Source organism: Sus scrofa, chromosome 2 (assembly GCF_000003025.6).
Source record: "Sus scrofa isolate TJ Tabasco breed Duroc chromosome 2, Sscrofa11.1, whole genome shotgun sequence".
Lineage (NCBI taxonomy): Eukaryota > Metazoa > Chordata > Mammalia > Artiodactyla > Suidae > Sus > Sus scrofa.
Window position 1 is genome coordinate 117,675,224 of NC_010444.4, and position 21,965 is coordinate 117,697,188.

Consider the following 21,965-nt stretch of genomic DNA (forward strand, 5'->3'; position numbering starts at 1 on the left):
TCCTCTCTCTGAGCTCCCTCCTCTATACCCTGGATTGTGGATATTTCCCTTTGCAGCTTTTCCTGAGGCTGTCACTGTCCCTGGTCAAGTTCTTAGATTTTTGTTTTGGCTCTGGGTTTTTTTGGACTTAAATAAGGTAACTAAGCAATCATACAACACATGTCCAAGATTCTGGAATTCCATGGGACACTATTTCCAACCATGGCTTGAGTGAACAATTTGCTTACCAGGTCCTGTTCTCTTGCAGGAGCCCCAGCTTTGGTTTTTCACCACAGGGGTGAGATTTGTCACTCCATCTCTCATCCTCACGTTGGTGTTGAAATGCCCTATGGCTCTGTTTACTCCCAGGACCTGCCTCCTATACCATGAGTTGCCAGACCTCAGCTTAAAATCACTACATTTCTGGCACCTGAGTATTTCTCATTATTCCTTTCATCCAGTAGATGTACATAAAATAAGTGTAGTTTATGTATCTTATGTTGTATTTTAGTTATTGGAGTGGAAGTGAGGATAAGTCCTTTAGTGTACTTAATAGGTCATCTTGACTTGAAAACCTTCACAGTCTTTTCCTTCATACAGACACAGAAAGAAATTAATTATGGGTCTCTGCCTAACAGCAAGTTGTATTTCTTACCACAAATCTTGAAACTGAATGCTTTTTCTCTGTATTAGTCATGGCCTAATTTGTTACTCACTTCTAGCACCTATAGATATAGAGTCCTGGATGACCTTCATTTACGTGAAAATTTTCGTTTTTTCTGACTCTCTATTTTATATTTCTCTATTATATGAATTTTTATAAAATTTCTCAAACTTGTTGAACAAGGTGGCATATAAATAAAATATTCGTCTTGTTATTTTATGAACTTAAATCTGTTAATCACAGCAGATTATGACCTTAAGAAGTGTAAAAATGGTAATTCTCGGGAGTTCCCATTATGGCACAGTGGTTAACGAATCCAACTAAGAACCATGAGGTTGCGGGTTCGATCCCTGGCCTTGCTCAGTGGGTTAAGGATCCGGCATTGCCCTGAGCTGTGGTGTAGGTCGTAGACGCGGCTCGGATCCCACATTGCTGTGGCTCTGGCATAGGCCAGTGGCTACAGCTCCAATTCGAACCCTAGCCTGGGAACCTCCATATGCCGTGGGAGCGGCCCAAGAAATGGCAAAAAGACAAAAAAAAAAAAAAAAAAAGATAAAAATGGTAATTCTCTCTTTGAATATGTACAAACAGTGATAGTTCCTAGATGTAAAAAGTGCTAGTTGAGTGAAGGAATGAAGCACCAGGAGTACTACTCTCACCACAACCCTTGATTTATTCTTCCCCTTTCCATCTGTATGTCAGGGAGGCAGAGTGTAAGCATGACTACAGAGGATGATATGAATGCATGGGGAAATACATTTTCCTTTCTAGAGCAAACAAAAAAATCCAGACTCACTGGACCTTCTTCCTGATGTGTCATCATTGGAAAACTGACTTGTTCTTTGTCATTTATTAAAAAACAAACAAACATGTTTTTAAGAAAATTATGATGTGCAAAAGCACTGTGGTGGGCCTTGGGTACACAAATATGAACAAGACATAGTCCTTGTCTCAAGGACCTTCTGGTTTAGTGGTGGAAGAACACTTGCTGGCAAATAGTTTAAGCTCCTCTGGGAGGCTGTGCTGGCAAATATGGCCCACCCAGAAGGCTGACAGCATACCAGTGGATGGCACTGGGGGAGAAATATGGTCATACTCAAGTCTGTATACAGCAGAGGGTCAAACTGGGGCAGAGAGCCCAAGGGGATCAAGTCTTTGAGTTAGCAGCTGGTACCAGGTCCATGAATAGAGCTCAGAGTTCCAAAGGCAAGAGCTGAAAAGCTGAGTATAGATGTAAAGTCAATAAATAGTTATTTTTGACAAGTTCTAAAAGACAGAGTAGGGTGTTAAAGTTCAGCAAGATGCCACGGGGCATGCAAGATAGAAGCTTGTGTGAAATCTTTGGACCAGTAATGCAGGCACTGCTGGCCTCTGTCTGGACCCAACTTCTAGTGTGTAACATACTGTTATGCACTGAATTGTGTCCCTGAAAAATACATATATTGAAGCTTTAACCCCATAATGTGACCGTATTTGGAGACGAGATCTTTAAAGAGGTAATTAAGGTTAATTGAGGCCATAAAAATGAGGCCCTAATTCAATTCTAAGGACTGGTATCCTTAGAAGAAGAGGAAGTGGCACAGGAACATGTACCCACAGAGAATAGGCCATGTGAGGAGCCAGTGAGAAGGCAGTCACCTGAAAGCCAAAGAGAAAGACATGCAGCCAGTGCTATTAACACCTTGATCCTGAATTTCTAGACTACAGAACTGTGAGAAAATACATTTCTTTTCTTTCATTCTTTCTTCTTCTTTTTTTTTTTTTTTTTGTCTTTTTAGGGCAGCATCTGCAGCATGGAAGTTCCCAGGCTAGGGGTCAAACCAGAGCTGTAGCTGCTGCCCTACACCACAGCCATAGCAATGCAGCATCTGAGGTGCATCTGTGACCTATACCACAGCTCACAGCAATGCCAGATCCTTAACCCACTGAGCAAGGCCAGGGATCAAAGCTGTGTCCTCATGGATGCTAGTCAGATGCACTGGCCACTGAGCCAAGACGAGAAAATAAATTTCTGTTGTTTAAGTCACTCAGTCTATGATGTTTTGTTACGGCAGCTTTAGCAGACTGGATACGTACTTTCTCTTTTTCTTCTTAAAAGAATTAACATCTTCCTGATAGTCCTTATGTCATCTGCAATATTTTACACTCAGTCAGTCTTTCCAATTGGTTACCAGAATTCATCACATTTTATTTTTGAAAAAGTTATTTAACAGACTCTTCTTGCCTTCTCTTTGCTGCTATCAGAAGGTGGGTACAGCATGGTCTGAGGCCAAGGCCTCAATCAAGACATCTGGGGATTCAGCTGTGCAAATGCTGGGGGCCTTGAACTGCTTAGGCCTCCCTGTTCTCATCATAATGTGAAGGGAACCTGTCCCTTCCCATTTTATGTATTTATTATTTCTTTGCATTTCTGTTCTCTACTTTGCTTTAGCCTTCTTCTTCTTCTTTTTTTTTTTCTTTCTCCTTGTGATTTTCTAAATATATATTGGTGAGCTAAGGAGAAAATGGTATTCTCCAATCTAACAGTGGATACTTTGAAGTGTAGAGAAGTTGTCATTTGTTATAGCAAGTCATTTAAATGATACTAAAATACACCTATGTGAGGCTCTAAAAGAACGCCATCGTTGGACAGTTTGGGGAGGTCAGAAAACAAAAATCAAACCAAAATGTATTACCACTTAAAGTCATGAAAACATTGACAGCTTCTGCCAAACCAAGAACATGTACGCAGTGAGACAGTTCCTTTCCCCATTAACATACTTATTTCACATTAATAGGTTGTTAATAATGAATTAGGCACTGCTTAGAAATGTCCTTTTTTTCTGACCCATGGCAGTAATCTATTTCTGTGTAACTTTCATTTATTAGTTCCAGCTCTTCCACTGGATCTGGACATAAAATGTGAAATCCTTCTTCTAATTGACAGTTCTCTCACTCTCTGAAGATGATCCTGTGATATACCTAGAGCCCATATTTTTCCATCTCAGCCAGAATGTCATGCGAAGAGTTAATCATGTACCTGGCTGGAAGTTAGATGTTGGCTCACTTTAATTAAATTCATGTGAGTGAGATGTGCAGGGCCCTGGAGAATCATGTCACAGTTCCTTAGCTGACATACTCCTAACTCTCTAGCCCTAACCCATCTTCAACTTGCTGATACTTTAAGGACATGAGGCTGGGACTTCCCACACCCTAGGAGTGGCTATTTAAAAAAATATTTCCCCTAAGTATGCCATGTGTTTTCCACATCATTGTGCCTTTACACATATTGGCTCTGCTAAGAACTTGGGATTATCCTTCTCTCCTTCCACCATTCTTCTTCACAGTCCAGCTCAAATCTTCTGAAAAATATTCCTCAACACCCCCAGGCAGAGGCTCCTGCTCTGGACTCTTGGTTCATGTCCTCCTCCATCCACTCTGTAATATGACATAAGTGTCCATGAAGTTTTTGAGAGCAAAGACCATGTATTTTTTCATTATGTTTTCCTAATAATTAAACTCATTTATTGAGTTGGTCCTCAATAAATATTGCTTGGATACATGATGCCTGGAAATGAAAGCAAGCTCAGATAAATATTAAAGGATGGACATTTTTGGAAGATGACTGATCTGACAGAAAACAAACAAACAAAAGATAGTAATGAAGGAGATTGCCAGTAATGCAGGAGAAAATCTTTGGGAACAAAATGGATGGCTTCAGATGATTCTGTACCTATGCACAACGTGTTCAAAAGGAAATTCATTGAATCACACCCAGGGTTTCACAGCCACAGCCACATTGGCTGGAGGGTGGCCTCCCTACACCAGCGCTTGCTTGCTCCTTGCCCCATTGGGAAGCTAGTGCTTGACAGGACTTTGAGCTGTGCTGCCCTGAAACACTCACCCCCATGGTGGGAAGTCCCTCCTGTCCTTAAGTATCAACACATGTGCCTGTGTTAGGATAGCCTAGCTTGCACATCACTGTGGCTGGAATTACGCTAATCATTACTTAGCGTATCGGTTATTAACAGCTCTTCCCTTCAACTTCTTTTTATGCCGGTTTTCTCTTCTTTCATTTTGATATCCTCTCTTTCTTCCTTCACCCAATTTTCCCTCTTCTCTTTTCCCCTTCTTTTTTTCTCTCTGAATGGAGACAACTTGGCATTGCAGTGCTTGGACTGTGTGCCATCAACTGTCAGTTATAAATGCCCTCCTTGACATTTTGCCCTTCTTCTGCTACCTCTTTGCCTCATGTACCTACCCAGGTTACAGAACTATCCGTGAGGAAGAGAATTTCCCTTACCACAGCCAACTAAAGAAATGAGATAATAACCGAGACCCTTTAAATCCACCCCTGTGTTCCAGAACAGTATCACCGGCCCTGGGAAGATAAAGAGCTGATTTCCTTCCATCAAAGAGTATGATCAAAACTGGATAATCCAGAGGTACCCAGACAGGGAGCCTCACCTTCAGAGAAGCCAAAAGCACAGCTGAAACCTTCCTTCTTTCACCATAGTCTCACTCCATCCTAGCTGGTTGGCCTCATGTGTAGGTGGTAGAAACTTCCCTTCCGTGATGCGTATGGAGACTAGGTGTCCCATTATTGAAACAGTAGGACTTCACTCTATTCATGAAAAGTTTCTAGGACTATGCTTCATGGTACAGTTTATCTGTTACTGGAAGGATTAGGAAGTTGTCTTCAGCGGGTAGCAAATTAAGAGCTATAGAAGAATTTGGCGCACATGATCCAGTCGAATAGATCCTTCGAGATAGTTTACCTGAGGTCAAGATGTCCGTAAATAGAACAAGGTGTAGTCTTTGCGAGGAGAGCTCTAGGTGGAAACAAATAGGAAAATGTCCTTGTGCTTCAGCCTGACCTTTAGATGGAGTTATACCATTGCTTTACCATTTCAGTTATCACCCTAAAACATTCCTCACAAATGTGCTGTGAGCCATTGTAGCAAATCCAGGATACTTGAAATGAAACTACAAAGTAAATGGACACAATTTGAAAACTTTTGAGATTTCTAGTGCTGGTGAGGTTGAGGAACAATGAGAATGTGGATGTTTTTGCATTATTGAAGAAAGTATAATTTGGTACATTACTTTGGGAAGCTTTTGGCAACATTTGGTAAAATCGAATATTTATGTACTCCTCCATCAACATGTCACTGCTAAGTTTATACCCTAAAGCAGAGAGTTGGCAAAGGCCAGGTAATAAGTATTTTCAGCTTTACAGGCCATATATTCTCTGTCACGCCTATTCAACTCTGCCACTGTAGTGTGAAAGGAACCATAGACAGTATACAAACATGAGTATGGCTGTGTTACAATAAATCTTTATTTATTAAAACAGATGGCAGACCAGGTATCCCTAAGGCATAGTTTGCTGACTCCTGCCCTAAAGAAACATTTAATCATACATTCAAAGATAAATATATAAGAATGTTCATAGCAACATTTTTGGCAATGGAACAAATTAGTAACAATTAAATATCCATCACTAGAAGAATGGAAAATGAATTGTATGAATGTGTGAGGAAATACTATATCAGCAGAGAAAACCATGACTCTAAAAAGACACATGTACTCCAGTGTTCACTACAGCACTGTATACAGTAGCCAAGATATGGAAACAACCTAAATGTCCATCAACAGAGGAGTGGATAAAGAAGATGTGGTACATATACGCAATGGAATATTAGCCATTAGAAGAAAAGAAATAATGGCATTTTCAACAACATGGATGGACCTAGAAATTATCATGCTAAGTGAGGTCGGTCAGACAGTGAGACACCAACATCATATGCTGTCGCTTACATGTAGAATCTAAAAAAAGGACACAATGAACTTCTTTGCAGAACAGATACTGACTCACAGACTTTGAAAAATTTATGGTTACCAAATGAGACAGGTTGGGGGGTAGGGGGGTGCACTGGGGGTTTAGGATGGAAATGCTATAAAATTGGGTTGTGATGATCATTGTACACCTATAAATGTAATAAAATTCATTGAGTCCAAAAAAAAAGATGCTATATCAGAATAAATGAGTAAATAGGAATACTGTATATCATCATGGATAAATCTCACAATGTTTAAGCAAGAAGGATGCAGACAGAATGATACAATTTATTTACAGTTTTACAAAATAACTACACATATTATCTTGAGATATGTATATACATAGTAAAAGTATAAAGACATTTTTGGAAAAGCCAAACATCAAGTTTAGGGTAGTGAAAACCTGTGTCAGAGAGTAAGGATAGTGCTGTTGGGGAGCGGCACATAGGGAACTTAAACTGCAATTTAACATTTTAGTTCTTAGGCTAATGGGGGATACATAGATGGTGGGTAGATGAGTGCTCATTATCCTATATCCTAGACCTATTTGTTTGTCTCAAGTATTTTTATAATTAAAAAAATTCGGGGTTTTAACATTTTGAATGCCTTTGTGTTGGACTGCAGGTTTTGACCTATTGTTGATATACAGGTGCAGTTACCTTGAATCTTAATGTGTTACTCAGCGGTAGGGCCGACATACTCCATCCCTGGAGCCGGTTTGACAGCACATTTAACGTGAGGACATTTGTTTTGGACGATGAAAATGCTTTTAATAACCTTGGTCTTCCAGCAACACTCTTATTTATGATTAGAATATGTTGCTATGGAAAATTGCTTGTTGAGGGGGAAAGGGCTTTAAGATTTTGTTTTGTTTTTCATTTGTTTGTCTTCTTGTACTTTAACCTTACTTCAGTTTTCTTACCCAGATTCTATGGCTGTATTGTTGTTGTCTGCATTTTCTTTTTGAACATTCTAGTAAGAGATTCACAAACTATCTTTGCCCTTTATTTCACATTTTAGGTGGGTGAGTTTTGGTCACCAAGCATCAAGTTAGGTGGTTTTCTCATTCTCCAGAGAGGATGAGAAAAACTGGAAATGCCTTCTACATGGGGAATTGATTAAGCTCAGATTTTTTTTTCCCACACTGGAAAGATGCTGATTTGGATTCATAGTCATGATATGACTCAGCCACAGCTGGGAACATGTTGTCCACTTACAGTGAGCTGTTCTTTGCTTGGGAAAGGTGACAGACTGACAGGGCAGGGGAGAGAAGTGCTGGATTGGTTTTGGTGTTTAGGAATTTTTTCCATGAAGACATGCCTTGGACTCCCATTCACTTTTGCATGTCCCTTAGGCACAGCTGTCTGGAAAGGAGTCTTGTTTTTGTCTCTGAGCATATATGACAAATGATCTTTGAACCTGGTGTAACTGAAATAGCCACAGCAGATCCTAGCCTACATATCTACAGATTGTTGACATAGAGGCAAGTACCACCGGGGCATCTCTCCCTCTCTTGTGTGCATCTTGTAAGGCAGGGCTGAGTAACAGTAAGGACTGTTAAGTATATAGTTTGTATTGTTGTTTTTTGAAAATAGTGAGGATTCATTTCACTATGTTTCGGCCAGCATTTATCCAGTACACTGCCTTCTATTTTCTTCACAGCTGTTCACTGCCATACATTTCTGATCCAAAATACAAAGTTGTCCAAAAAAATGTGGAACACATTGACCTGATCTTTGCACCAGGGAAGTCACATTACAGGAAAGATGAAATTATTAGAATGAGGCTTTTGTGGGGAACTGAATATTTCTGGATTTATAGGGATGATTAGGCCCCTATCTTTCTCAATGCAGTTTGTCTTCATTATTTAATATTTGGGGCCAACAAATGTGTTTTCTAACAAATATAACTTTGATATCCAAAACATTTAATGTGGCTCTCGAAGACTGAGTTGGCAGCAGATGTTGAATTAGAAATTATGAGGAATGTGAGTGAGCGTTGCCAGCATGGAGTATAGCATGTGAACATAAACTGATCATAAAGTGGCAAAGTCTAGGAAAGCCTTAGTAACTAACAAGAAGACATCTTTATACGATGTCATAAAGAAATAAGTTTACTTCAAACATTACATGAATACTAAAATTTATGTGATAACTAGAACATGCTATGAAAAATTTCCTGGCCAAGATGCCTTGCTTTAAGATATGCCTTAAAATAATTTAAAATTATCACATCCGTGCACTCTTCCAAAGAGTGGTCACCTCTTAGAAGGAGGAAGAGTATGGTATATTTGTTAAGAGCCTAATGTTTGGACTTAGGGTCCAGCTTCTCTAGAAAACCTCTGAGTGGTTTCTCTCTGAGATTTATTTTCTGCATCTGTAAAGAACAGATTAAAGTAATTACATCATAGATTTGTTGTGAGGATTTAATAAGATAATATAAAGCAGCTAGTCGGCTCAATAAGTGATATCTATCATGATTACATTATATAAATGATATGTAAATGATAAAACTGAAACCTTTTCTAAGTTGATAAATATCCTTCTATAATGTAGTTCAATATTATTCATTTATCATATCACATTTCTTATTAATATTATAAAAGACAATTTACTTCGGTTCTTAATTGAAAGGGCACAGAATCTGAATTAAAGAGATCTAAATTAAAGAAGTTTTTCTCTGGCAAGCTTCGTACTTAGGATCTCCAAAGACAATATTTTAATTAATTTTAATAATTTTTTTTCTTTTTTGATCACCCTGTAGCATTATGGAGTTTCCAGGCCAGGGATTAGACTGAGCTGTTGGCGTGGCAGCACTGAATCCTTAACCCATGGTATCAGGCCAGAGATCCAACCTGTGTCCTGGTGCTGCAGAGATGTCGTTGTGCCACAGCAAGAACTCTGTAGGAAAGAATTTTAAAGTAGCTATTGTATAGAGATACCTGTAAAAAATAGTGGAGGAGAGAATACAAAGACAGGAACTTCCATAGGAATACATTATTTCTTTGAACTTACACGTTTTAAAATGTCAACATTACTCTTGTTGAGAACATGTAAACTATGACATGTGCTTCCACATCTTACAAATAGTCACTGCCTTAGAAGAGTTAAAGTTCATTATGTTATAGAAAAAAAAATTAATAATAGGTAGACTGGAATTTTCTTAATTTTCGTAGAAGATATTGTATATGTTTCTTGGTTGGTTGGTTTTAGTTTTGATTTCTCAGTTGGTTGACTGCAAAACTCTAGAAGATATATGACTAGAAGAGAAGCAGAGATAATTTTGGAGGAAGTTGTGGCTATTCTTGGCGTGAGGTCAATGGGAATTTATTTTTTAGTTGGGCGAGAGAGTAAAGAGAAAATACAGTGTCTTTTAAACAGACGTTAACCCCTTGACAAAGTAGGTTCTGATAGAGGCAATCCTGAGGCACCTCCATGTGCCTTCTTTGTTAGTGACTTTTCTAGAAGGAATGAGAAGAGGAAGAGAGGAAATGACCAGTTCCACGGGACAGCTGAGTTTTCAGGGGACTATCTTTTACTATGGCCTGAGAAACAAAGCATTATGTGTTAAATGAAAAACTGTGTATTTCATGGTGGTCTTACTTATATTAATTTAGACAACATGGAAGTGCTTTAAAATCAAAAGCTCCATATTTATACAAATTTATGTTGTGAAGAACTTTAGTGTAAGGCTCATACTGAACTCCATAAACTTTTGCCATTTGCGATGTTGGCATTACTCTGCCAAGGTTCATCTGAGGATCTTGTTTTTGTGGGAGCAGCTGGTGGAATTAGTTCTATGCCCATTTGTTGTGAAAGAAAGTGAAAGGACACTGAATTAGCTTGACAAGATCTCACCAATGGATGGTTAGCAGAATTGGCCATTTCAGGTTAGTAGATTATCCTGCTCACTAGCTCTTTCAATTTAGTTTGTCTTACATAAATATTCATTATGCCATGTCAGAATCTCTTTGGAAAGTCTCCTCTCCCCATGTCTCATCCATTTGGTTTAGTAGGGCTCACACTACCCAGCTCCAGGGATGAGGATGTATCCCAGATCTGCTTAAGGAATGTACCGCCTGTCTTTGGTCACAGTGATTGGTTCAGAATTGGGCACAAGATCCAGTGTGAGCCAGTTAGAGTTAATGATGAAAATTTGCCTGTGCTATCTAAATGAGCCAGCTAAACTGGTGTAGATCTTTTCCATCTTTTTACAGAGACCCTGGCATAAAATAAAGCAGATACTGAGGAAAACAGGGCTGTGAAATAGAGAAAGACATGATGTCCTAATGATATCATGTAAAACCCTGGCTCCAGCTCTCCTGAAGCCAGATTCAGCTCTTACATTCCTAGTTATATGTGTCAGCAATTTTATGTCTGTGGTTAATTTATTTTGAGGTTGGTGTCTGTCATTTCCAACAAAAATATCTTTCTTTTATTTTTTTTTCATTTTCCTCTCTTCCATTTCTTCTTTTCTTCTTTCCCTTTTCTTCTTATCCTTTCTTTTCTTCCCTTTCCCCTTAGTTCAAAAGTCTTTAATAAGAATCTAAAGCAAATATAATCATATCATGGAGGGACTTGAAAATTCATATAACACTGTTGGATTTTATAATTTAAACCCTAAAGTTTTTATTTTATTTTTATTTTTATTTGTCTTTTTAAGGCTGCACCATGGCATATGGAGGTTCTCAGGCTAGGGGTTAAATTGGAGCTGCAGCTGCTGACTTACACCACAGCCACAGCAACTCAGGATCCGAGCCACGTCTGTGATCTACACCACAGCTCACAGCAGTGTTGGATTCTTAATCTACTGAACAAGGCCAGGGATTGAACCTGTGTCTTCATGAACGCTAGTCAGATTCATTTCTGCTGAGCCACAATGGGAACTCCTAAACCCAAGTTTTTAAATTCTGCAAATAGCATGATAGTAGACATTGAAGGATTAAGGGAGTGCATACATGAGGAGAAATGAAGCTGTTGTTCAAACTTACAAGGAAGAGTTCTTGCCTTTGAGTGTTAACATATTAGAATAGAGATGTAGGGATATATACAGATAATAATCAACGTATTTAAGAGCAGTAAGAGTAGAAATTATTAACTAATCAAATAAGAAGGATAAAGGGGAGCTGAAGATGATTCTGAGATTTTGAGTATATATGACTGGAATTTTGATGGAAAAAATAATTATTAGAAATCGAGAAATGGGGGAGTAAGCCAGTTGAAGGCTGTAGGAGATTGTATGCTGAGTTTTATTCTTGCTGAATTTGAATAGGCAGTCATCCTACTCAAAGTATCTTTGATGGTGTGGGCCAGAATTGAGTCAAGGACAGCAATCAAGATAAGGACAGATGTCTAAGACTTCAGCTGTTGAAATAAATACAGTCAGAAGGAGAAAGGAGAAGGAGGAATGAGGAAACAGGAGAGAGAGGTCAAGTTCAGAAAAGAGAAAGAAACCTGAAAGTTCTATTGATAAACCAAGGAAGATTCAAATTTTAAGACAAAAAAATTGGTGGTCTCAAATATTTTAAAAATGAAAAAGACTGCTATCTAGAAATACCTTATCCAGTCTATTAAGACAACTTTGAAATCTTCATAAATTAAATTTCACTGATATCTCATCAAAACCAATTCTATGTAGGATAGACTGAAATATAAATAAATTGAAAAATTTAAAGACAAAATTGAATATTCCTGAGAACTCCATTTGTAAACTTTAGAAGTGATGGAAAAAAATCGTAGTAGGAAAAGCTCATTAGATTTGATCACTTAGGAGTTCTCGTCATGGCTCAGTGGTTAACGAATCCGACTAGGAACCATGAGGTTGTGGGTTCAATCCCTGGCCTCACTCAGTGAGTTAAGGATCCGGCATTGCCATGAGCTGTGGTGTAGGTTGCAGACGCGGCTCCAATCCTGTGTTGCTGTGGCTCTGGTGTAGGCCAGCAGTACAGCTCCAATTAGACCCTAGTCTGGCAATATCCATATGCTGTAGGAGCAGCCCCAGAAAAGGCAAAAAGACAAAAAAAAAAAAAAAAAGATGTGGTCACTTAAAAGTAATAGATTTCTGAATGCAAAAAACAAGTTATTGAATAAGAAAAAAATATATAGTAAAATATGACAGAGTTAATCAGTTTTATAAAAAGCTGATGAAAAATATCCCCAGAAAAGAATACACTTAATTGAATAAGTAATGGCAGTAAAAAGAAAATTAGGTATGGCCCACTTACCTGTTTTTTTCTATTGTATCCCCCAGTTAGATTCTAAGTTCCATGAGAGGCAGAGCCCATTTCCATGCTGTTTACTTTTTTTTTTTTTTTTTTTTGTCTTTTTAAGGCTGCATCCATGGCATATGGAGGTTCCCAGGCCAGGGGTTTAATAGGAGCTGTAGCTGCTGCCCTGCACTGCAAGCCATAGCAACGCCAGATCTGAGCCGTGTCTGTGACCTACACCACAGCTCACAGCAACGCCAGATCCTTCTTCACCCACAGAGCAAGGCCAGGGATCGAACCTGCATCCTCATGGATGCTAGTCGAATTAGTTTCTGCTGTGCCACAGCAGGAACTCCATGTTTACTTTTTCAACTCAGCATTTACCACATTCCATCTTAGGATGTGATGGAGATGATGATGCTGTTTCTCCAGCTGGGAATGCAAGAAAGGAGAGGGTCTGGTGTGAGGATGAATCCAGATTGCCTGTGGCGGCTTTGTAGCACTGTGGGGCATCCAAACTGAGATGTTCAGTGCACATCTGTAAGGTTCTGGAGCTCTGGGGAGAAGTCCAAGCTGGAGATACAGCTTTGAGAATAATCAGCATGTAGTTGGTTCTGAAGATAGGCAAACTTCACCATCCAAAGGGAAGTGTCTGTAGTGAGAAGGGACTTGGGAAGAATGCCAAGGAATCCCAGCATTTGAGAGAAAGGCAGAGGAAGCAAGGGAAACCAGGATAGTATGTTCCCACAGGAGTTCAGGGAGGAGACTGCTTTAGGGGAATAGGGTGTATTTCACAAAAGGATGCATAACAGGTACATAGTACCTGCTCAGAAATGTAAGCTATTTATCATCATTATTATTATCATTATTATTATTATTAAAGAGTGAGTACTAGCAGGGTGCTTTATTGACATGTTATTGAAATCACCAGGGGACCAAGTGGAGCTGCAAAAGGAGAGCCAATTGTCAAAGCTGTATAGACAACTGAAGATGGGGGGAAAAGGGCAAAGGAGGCCATGAGAGAGAAGTGATGAGAGGGGAGTGAGATCAAAGGAGGGAGGGAGAGGAGAAGGTTACACGTTTAGCCCTGTTACTGAGTACTGCTCGTGCCAGGTGGTGTTCTTAGTGCTTTAACTGACTCAGTCTCACCACAGCTCTATGAAGCATTGCGCTTATCCACATTTTACAGTTGAGAAAACTGAGAAACAGGGAGTTCTGGTAAGTTGCCTAGCATTTTCTGTTGCTAAGTGGTGGACTCAAGATTTGACCCCAAGTATTCTGACTCCTGAGTCCATGTGCTTAAGCTCTTCTCTGTACAGCCTCTTAATTATATGAGTAGTGATAGTAAAATATTTCTCTCTCCTTTAACCAAACCTGGGGTGTAAAAATTTATTTCCAAGTCTTCTTTAGTACCATAATCTAAAGCTGTTTTTTTTTTAAATTAGTATTTTAGAAGCATTTAAACAAGAATATTAATACATATCATTTCATATTTCTTTGCAGTTATTTTGTACCCTGTCCCTGATTTTTGATCTTAGTACACACTGGCTGGTGTTATTTGATAGCACAAACTGCTTTGCAATGAATAAAAGACACCTGCAGTGTTGCAGATGTAGTATAATGCAGCCAAGACACCAGGAAAGCTACAGAGCCTATTTTAGAGACTGTTTTTAACCCGCGCCAGGGATCTGAGCAATGACACCATCACATGTGATCATGACTCTCATTTATCAGATAGGAATGCAAATCTCATGAGACCTTAAAGTTGGGAAAATTCAGAATACCCACAGTTGAAGCAAATATGAATCATTTTCATTCTAGTGTGATTTGATGCCATTCTCAAAAAAATGTTAAATGATATTAAACATTTTTGGTAAGGGTCAGGATAAGATTTTATTAACAAATAGCTACTAAATACTGGCAGTTTTTCCTAAAAGAATTATCATAAGAAAATAGAGAAAAATGTCTTTTGTTATAATTCATATTTTAAATTAATATAATTACTTTTATAAGGATAAGATTAAAAAATTAATTAAAAAATTAGTTTTGCTCTACTACACAATGATGGATTGAATGTACCAAGAATCAAATCCAGAGGCCCTGCTTGGTGTTAAAATGCAGACTAAACAGTAGTGAGTATATTATTGTATTAATATAAAAGTTAATGATGTTCAAGAAAGAAGACCTAAGTAAGATAGAATCCATGTAGAGGATAACAGAATTGAAAGATTTACATTCCAGTTTTTTGTTTTTGTTTTTGTTTTTTTAATTCTGTCAGTCAACCTCTTAAGTCAGTTTTAAGACATATAGGCCATGTTCTGGGCCAAAAGCACTAAAGCTTTTAGCTATCATTTAAGCCCCTTGTAACATCCTATCTTAAAATGCCAATACCAGCCTTACATTTATTAATTGTAAAAGCATTATTGGCTGAATTGTGTCTGCCCATCCCCTCCACCATCAGATTTATTTGCTGAAGTCCTAACCCCTATTATCTCAGAATGTGATTATACTTGGAGATAGAGTCTTCAAAGAGCTAATTAAGGTAAAATGAGTTTATTAGGGTAGGTACTAATCCAGTACAACTCGTGTTTTATAAGAAGAGATTAGGAGACAGACACATAGAAGGCAGACCATGTGAAGATACAGGGAAAAGATGGTCATCTCCTACCAACACCTTGACCTTGGACTTGTAGTTCCTAGAATTGCGAGACAATAAATATATTTGTTGTTTAAGCCATCCACTCTGTGGTACTTTGTTATAACAGGACTAGCAGATTAATACAAAAGGGTATGATGTTGAGCTTTCACTCCAGGTATTAAACAACTGGAAAATATGACTGATAATTCCCAGATGATTTTCATTGATTTCTTCCGTCACAGTTTTGCAGTTGTTTTAGGAAAGTAAAGTGTGACGTCCATTTATTTGTTATAATCCAGAGGTTGCTAGGATCCCACAGTCATTCTGTGTTTTTTTCCAGCAGCATCCTTGAAGCAGGAATCGGAATTTGTCCCATGCCCAAAAAAGAGATCTATTTCATAAAATGTAAGTGTACATTGTGGATTTTACTGAAGATTTCAAGGAAGACAGAGGAGAAGTTTGGCAGCACAAGCCACTCAGCGAATTCTCATTAATCATTTGTTTTTCTTCACCTACCATCCCTTCCACTCCAAGTAGCTTCTAATTCCTCTCCATGAGCTCTTTTTATGCAGAACTACTTAATTTTAGTTTATTGTAGCCCTTTCACTCTTCGAAGCCACATTCCAGATTACCAAACCATTTATACTATGTAACACATGTCCTTTTAGAGAGGATTATTTTCTAATAAGGGAATTTTAAAAACTTTCCCCTATTACACATTTTTGAGAAACAAATATTTGCTGATTCTTACTATGCTAATCTCTTACTATGGGTGAGATAAAATGAAGATAAAATACATTGTTGGTATATTGTAAATACCTGTGACACTTTGGGTATATAACCCATCTGATATAGACTGAATAATGGTCTCCAAGTATGTCCCTGTCAGATTCTTAGGTGCTGTGAATGTCGCCTCACATGGAAAAAGGGGATTGACTAATATGATTTAGTTAAGGATCTTGAGATGAAAGGTTATCCTGGATAAAGGTCCTTATAACAGGATGAAGGAGGAGTCAGGGTCAGAGGAGAGGGGGAATGTGACAATGGAAACAGAGAAGGAAGTATGGTACCCTGAAATTGGAAGAAAGGGATGCAAGGCAAAGATTCCAGGTCAATACTAGAAATTGAAGAAAGCAAGGAAATGGATTCTCCTTTCGGTGCATTGAGAAAGAACCAGCCCCACAGGCACCTTGACTTTAGCCCAGTGAAACTGTTTTTGGACTTCTGACCTCCAGAACTTTAAGAGAACACTTTGTGTTGTTTTTAGCCACTAAATCTGTGTTAATTTGTCACAGCAGCAGCAGTAAACTAATACCCTATTTTGTCTCCTCCCCCTCTTCTAAGAGGTTTGAGCCTTTCCTCCTGTGCATATCACCTGCCCTAGTTCACCAGGCAGGGACCTTTCTACATCAGTCAAAACATAGTGGCTCTTGGGTTTGTAGAAAGGATGAATAGCTGTTGCTGTCAAATGCACAGAAGAATGGGCAGAAATCTCTACGTAGGTATGTAGCACAGGATTCACTCTGCCCAAAGAGAAGTCTGTTTTTTGCCCCTGATTCCTGGGAAATAATTTTTAAGGCCTTGGACTGTCTTTCCTCAAGAGCCTCTTTGTTCACCCAGGGGACTTGGGCCCATGACAAATAATCTGTGGTGACAATATGATTTACGTTGGAGGCCCTGGTTCACACAATATGATTGTCTACCAAATTACATGACTGAGCCTCAACAAAAACTCTGGCCACCAAGGCTAGGACGACCTTCTCTGGTTGGAAATACACTGTGCTCCATGTGTTATCACACATCTTTCCTGGGAGAAGTAAGTGCTGTCTTCATGACTCTGCAGGGAGAGGACCACTGGGAGCTCATACCTGGGGCTCTGTTGACTCCATCCTTTCTGCTGCTTCTCTTTGCTGCTAATGAATTATTCAACCTGAGGATGTTCTTGGGGAAATTCAAACTTGCAGTTTCTGTCGGAAGTGGAATTGAGGGTCCCCAACCTTGCCTTAGGTTGACGGTCTTAGATGCTCCTAATTTTTGTACTAGGTCGCCTATCTCTCCTCTCTGTCTCAGAACCAGGGCCCATCCCTGTAATGCTGACTCCCCTATGCCCCCACTGGGATGGAGTGGGTGGTGGTGGAAGGTAGAGAAAACCATGCCTGCTGCTTTTGCCCTTTCTTCTAAGACTTCTGTAAGCTGTAAGAGAAGGGAGCTATGTGAATACTGAGTTATTTTCCTATGGCCCTTGAATATAGGGAGACAGACAAATAAACACTCTGATCCCCTTGTCAGTACAGCCTCAGACCATCCTCAGCTTCTGGTAGCAGAGGGATGCAGGCAACTATCTGGTAGGTGATAGGGTAGAGGGGTGACATTTAAATCAGTAGGTGAAAAAGGAGGGAATAGTACTGTAATACTGTTGTTTTATCTCTGTCCTTTATTATTTTACGATTTTTATTTTTTCCGTTATAGTTGATTTACAGTGTTCTGTCAATTTCTACTGTATAACGAAGTGAGCTCATCATTTATATATATATATATTCTTTTTCTCACGTTATCCTCCATCATGTTCCAGCACAAGTGACTGGGTATAGTTCCCTGTGCTATATATATAGCAGGATCTCATTGCTTATCCACTCCAAATGCAAGAGTCTGTGTCTATTAACCCCAGACTCCCAGTTCAGCCCCCTCCCCCTCCCCCCCCGCCCCCTTCCCGGCAACCACAAGTCTATTCTCCAAGTCCATGAGTTTCTTTTCTGTGAAAAGGTTCATTTGTGCCACATATTAGATTCCTGATATAAGTGATGTCATATGGTATTTGTCTTTCTCGTTCTGACTTACTTCATTTAGCATGAGAGTCTCTAGTTCTGTCCATGTTGCTGCAAATCGCATTTTGTTCTTTTTTATGGCTGAGTAGTATTCCTTTATGTATATATACCACATCTTCTTAATCCAATCATCTGTCGATGGACATTTAGGTTGTTTCCATGTCTTGGCTATTGTGAATAGTGTTGCAGTGAACATATGGGTGTATATATCTTTTTCAAGGAAAGTTTTGTCTGGATATATGCCCAAGAATGGGATTGCTGGGTCATATGTACTTCTATATTTAGTTTTCTGAGGTACCTCCCTACTGTTTTCCATGGTGCTTGTACCAATTTACATTCCCACCAACAGTATAAGAGGGACCCTTTTTCTCCACATCCTCTCCAGCATTTGTTTTTTGTTGACTTGTTAAATGATGGCCATTCTGACTGTCTTTAAACTAACTTTTATTTTTGCTATCTCAGAGGCCTTTTTCACATAAGGTAAATTAAACGTCTTTACAACAAAATAATGGAGAGTTTAATTCAATTTTACAATTTATGAAGCAAGTGAATTTACTTTAGAGGAGTAGTTTTGTTTTGACAACCTATTGCACTGTACTTGGAGAGTGGCTAGCAATGAGAATTCTTTTTAGAATGAATTAATTCATATTGGCTATACAGTTGATTCTCATTATTTGTTGCAGTTGTGTTCTATAAAGTTGCCACAAACACTGAATTTGTGACTCCTGAACCATTGTCCCTGGGGGAAATACAGAGTTAGGTTCCTGCAAACCTCCGGTCACAGCATTTTTGTCAACTGATCAATACATAACCTTGTTTTATGTGTGTTTCTGTTTGAAGACACCCTATTTAATGTCTTGTTGATTTAGCAACTTTGAATTCATGGCCACCAGCATGAGTGGTGCCTGAAGGAAGCTGGTCTAACATGCATTTTCTCCCTAAGCAGCCTTCTTGCACTCAGGAACATTAGACAGCATTTCCACACTACAGCTGGGGAACATTTTAAATAGTGACATCACCAAAAACAGCACAAAAAATGCAAAAGACATGTACTAAATAGATCATGGAAAGGAAGCTTGTTTATAGTATGAGAGCTGAAACAAGAAAGTAGAATATGGCCTTGTTTGACCTCAACTGGGAACTTGTACCTGGGGCAATTTAAAATTTTTGCATTCTGTGCATGCCCACTAATGACTGAAAAAGTGCTGCAACTATGATTTTGGGGTTACAGATACATTTTAGCAAGTAGGCAAATTCACAAATGTGGAATCCACAAATAATGAGGATCTACTGCATCATCTGGGGAAAATGCTGATTGCTCTAAAATATCTTTAAAAGGAAATTGGTACTCTGGTTATGATGTTCATGTCTCTGGAAGAAATGCAAGCTTCCTATATTTTTCCTACACATCATTCCAAAGGGAACAGGGCCAGAATCTCTGCCCCTTTTGCCTCCCTAATGCATCAAATCATTTGTTATGAGTCTTGGTGAGGAATTTGGTTTGTGTGCTAGGTGGTATTGCATACTAGAGGATGTGAGGATTCTTGGACTCTTTGCCAGGAATGAAAGTAGTTGTGAGGACAGGGTGGGGAAAGGAAGGGAGGCCAAGAACAATAGAGAGTAGTTTCTAGGTGCTAATGACCCCCTCCCCCAAAAAAATCTATTTGAGGTTCTAGCCCAAATGGATTTTGAATAAGTAAGGTTAGAGTCTCTCTAGAGATGAGCTGAACCAGGCTGCTTTTTTCAGCTAATAGAAAGCATGACAACTGGGTTACAATCTTTTTTTTTTTTTTTTCCCCAGTAAAGAAACAACTTCACATTTTTTATAGAGACTTTATTATCTGTGTTAATTGCTTTTCCAGAAGGTTCTGAAAGTACTGTTAGAGTTCTTGGATGACCTCTGAATGCCTCTGATGCCTGCAGTAGACTGAGTCTCCAATCAGGAACAGTGATAATGGTGGCTAGTATTCACAGAAGACTTTTTATGCCTTAAATTGTGTTTCAAGTACTTTACACATATGAAGGCATATGAAACCTTACAGTGGACATTTGAGGTCAGAAATTTTATCTTCCTCACTTTGTAGATGAGAAAAATGAGGCATAGATTGGGTACCTTGCTCTAGAAATCATGCATGTAGTATAAGATTTTAGACTCAAGCCATGTGGTTGCAGAACCCTATTGGAAGCCATTATTATTATATTACTCTTTCTCAAGGAGGAAGTGAACTTTTAAAAAAAAATTATATTCAGATTTCACTTGTCTGGATGCTCAAATTAATTAAAAAATTTGAACTAGAAGATTACCTATTATAAAATAAAATAAAAATAGGACCCAGTTATTGACAATAACTTCACACAGTGTAGATTCAGGTAGTTGGGGTTTTGTAAAACATCTATCCAATAGTGTTCAATAGTCTGCTGACCCATGTGAGAATCCTCTTGTAGATCAACAGGAGAACTGGGAGAGGAGGGTAAGGATCAGTTTGTGAAGGTCTTTGTATGACAGGCAAGGAATATAGGTGAGAAGTGGAGAGCCCAGTGAGGTGTGCAATAGTGGGCAGAAGTCCATGCCTTGGGGGAGGATGGCCAGGAGGAGTGGGTTACCATGAGAACTCAGAGGCTTAAGCCAGAGTCACTGGTAATCTAGGAAACACTGGATGGACATCGGGCTGGGGAAGCCTTACTTACGGGAGAGCTGAGCCAGACAAGAGTCAAAAAAAGACAGAGGGGAAGAGAGATACTGAGTTTAGATCACCAGCACAAGATACAGCAACCAGAAATGGGTGCAGAAGTCTGCACAAATTGCATCTCAAAGGGAAGATTAAGAGGTTGAAACCAGGAGTTCTCATTGCCCAGAGCAGAAACAAATCCCACTAGTATCCACGAGGATGGGGGTTCCATCCCTGCCCTCTCTCAATGGGTTGGGGATCCGGCATTGCCTTGTGATCTGGTATAGGCAGACAGCTGTAGTTTGAATTCTACCCATAGCCTGGAAACATCCATAAGCCATGGATACAGCCCTGTTAATTTCTTGTAAAGGAAGGTATCCAAGAGCACAAAGTTAAGACAAGGGGGTAGACCCTGGACCATAGGGAAGGACAAACAGTTCTCTGGGGTCTCAAGTGAGTCCAGTAAGTCCAGTGAGTCCAGAGTGAAGGATATTCCCACAGCTGAAATAAGTTGGTTCCCGTCCATAAAAGCCATTCTTGGATTATTCAGTGATACACCAGGGTGGGCCTAGAGCTGTTGTCTTTGGAAATAGCCATAGCTAGTAGGGCTGTAATTTATTTCCTTTGCTGTCTTTCAGTTACTTTTATATGCAATTTCAGTAGAAAAATTGTCAAAAGTTCCCAACTGGTTTTCTGCTCTTTCTGTTGGAAATTAAGGGGATTTTAGCCACATTTGGGGAACGCAGCTGTGAGGCCATAGTGGCAGTGAATTCTGTACTTGATTGTTAGTGTCCCCTTCACCCCAAATTCATGGCATCCCCAGAAACTCAGAATGTGACCTTATTTGGAAATAGGGTCTTTGCAGATGTAATGAGTTAAGGTAGTCATTCCCCTTAATCCAGTATGCCTGCTGTCCTTATAAGAAGAGAGGAAAAGGCACAGAGGCAGATGTGGAGGAGAATGCCAGGGAAGGAAGCTGATAACGGCAGAGACTAGGGTGATGTATTCATAAACCATGAGGTGCCAAGGATTGCCAGCAACTACCAGCAGCTGGAAAGAGGCAAGGAAGATTTCTCTTTCAGAGCCTCCAAGAGTGCCGGTCTTGCAAACACTTTGATTGCTGGTTTCTAGCCTTCAGAACTCTGAGGCAATACATTTCTGTTGT

The 21,965-nt window shown here is 39.3% G+C and overlaps 1 protein-coding gene across 1 annotated transcript in view; it reads left to right on the forward strand.

Annotated features, from left to right (window-relative positions):
• The window catches only part of NREP (neuronal regeneration related protein), a 361,955-nt gene that overhangs the window by 169,373 nt on the left and 170,617 nt on the right, over positions 1 to 21,965 (forward strand). The window lies entirely within an intron of this gene.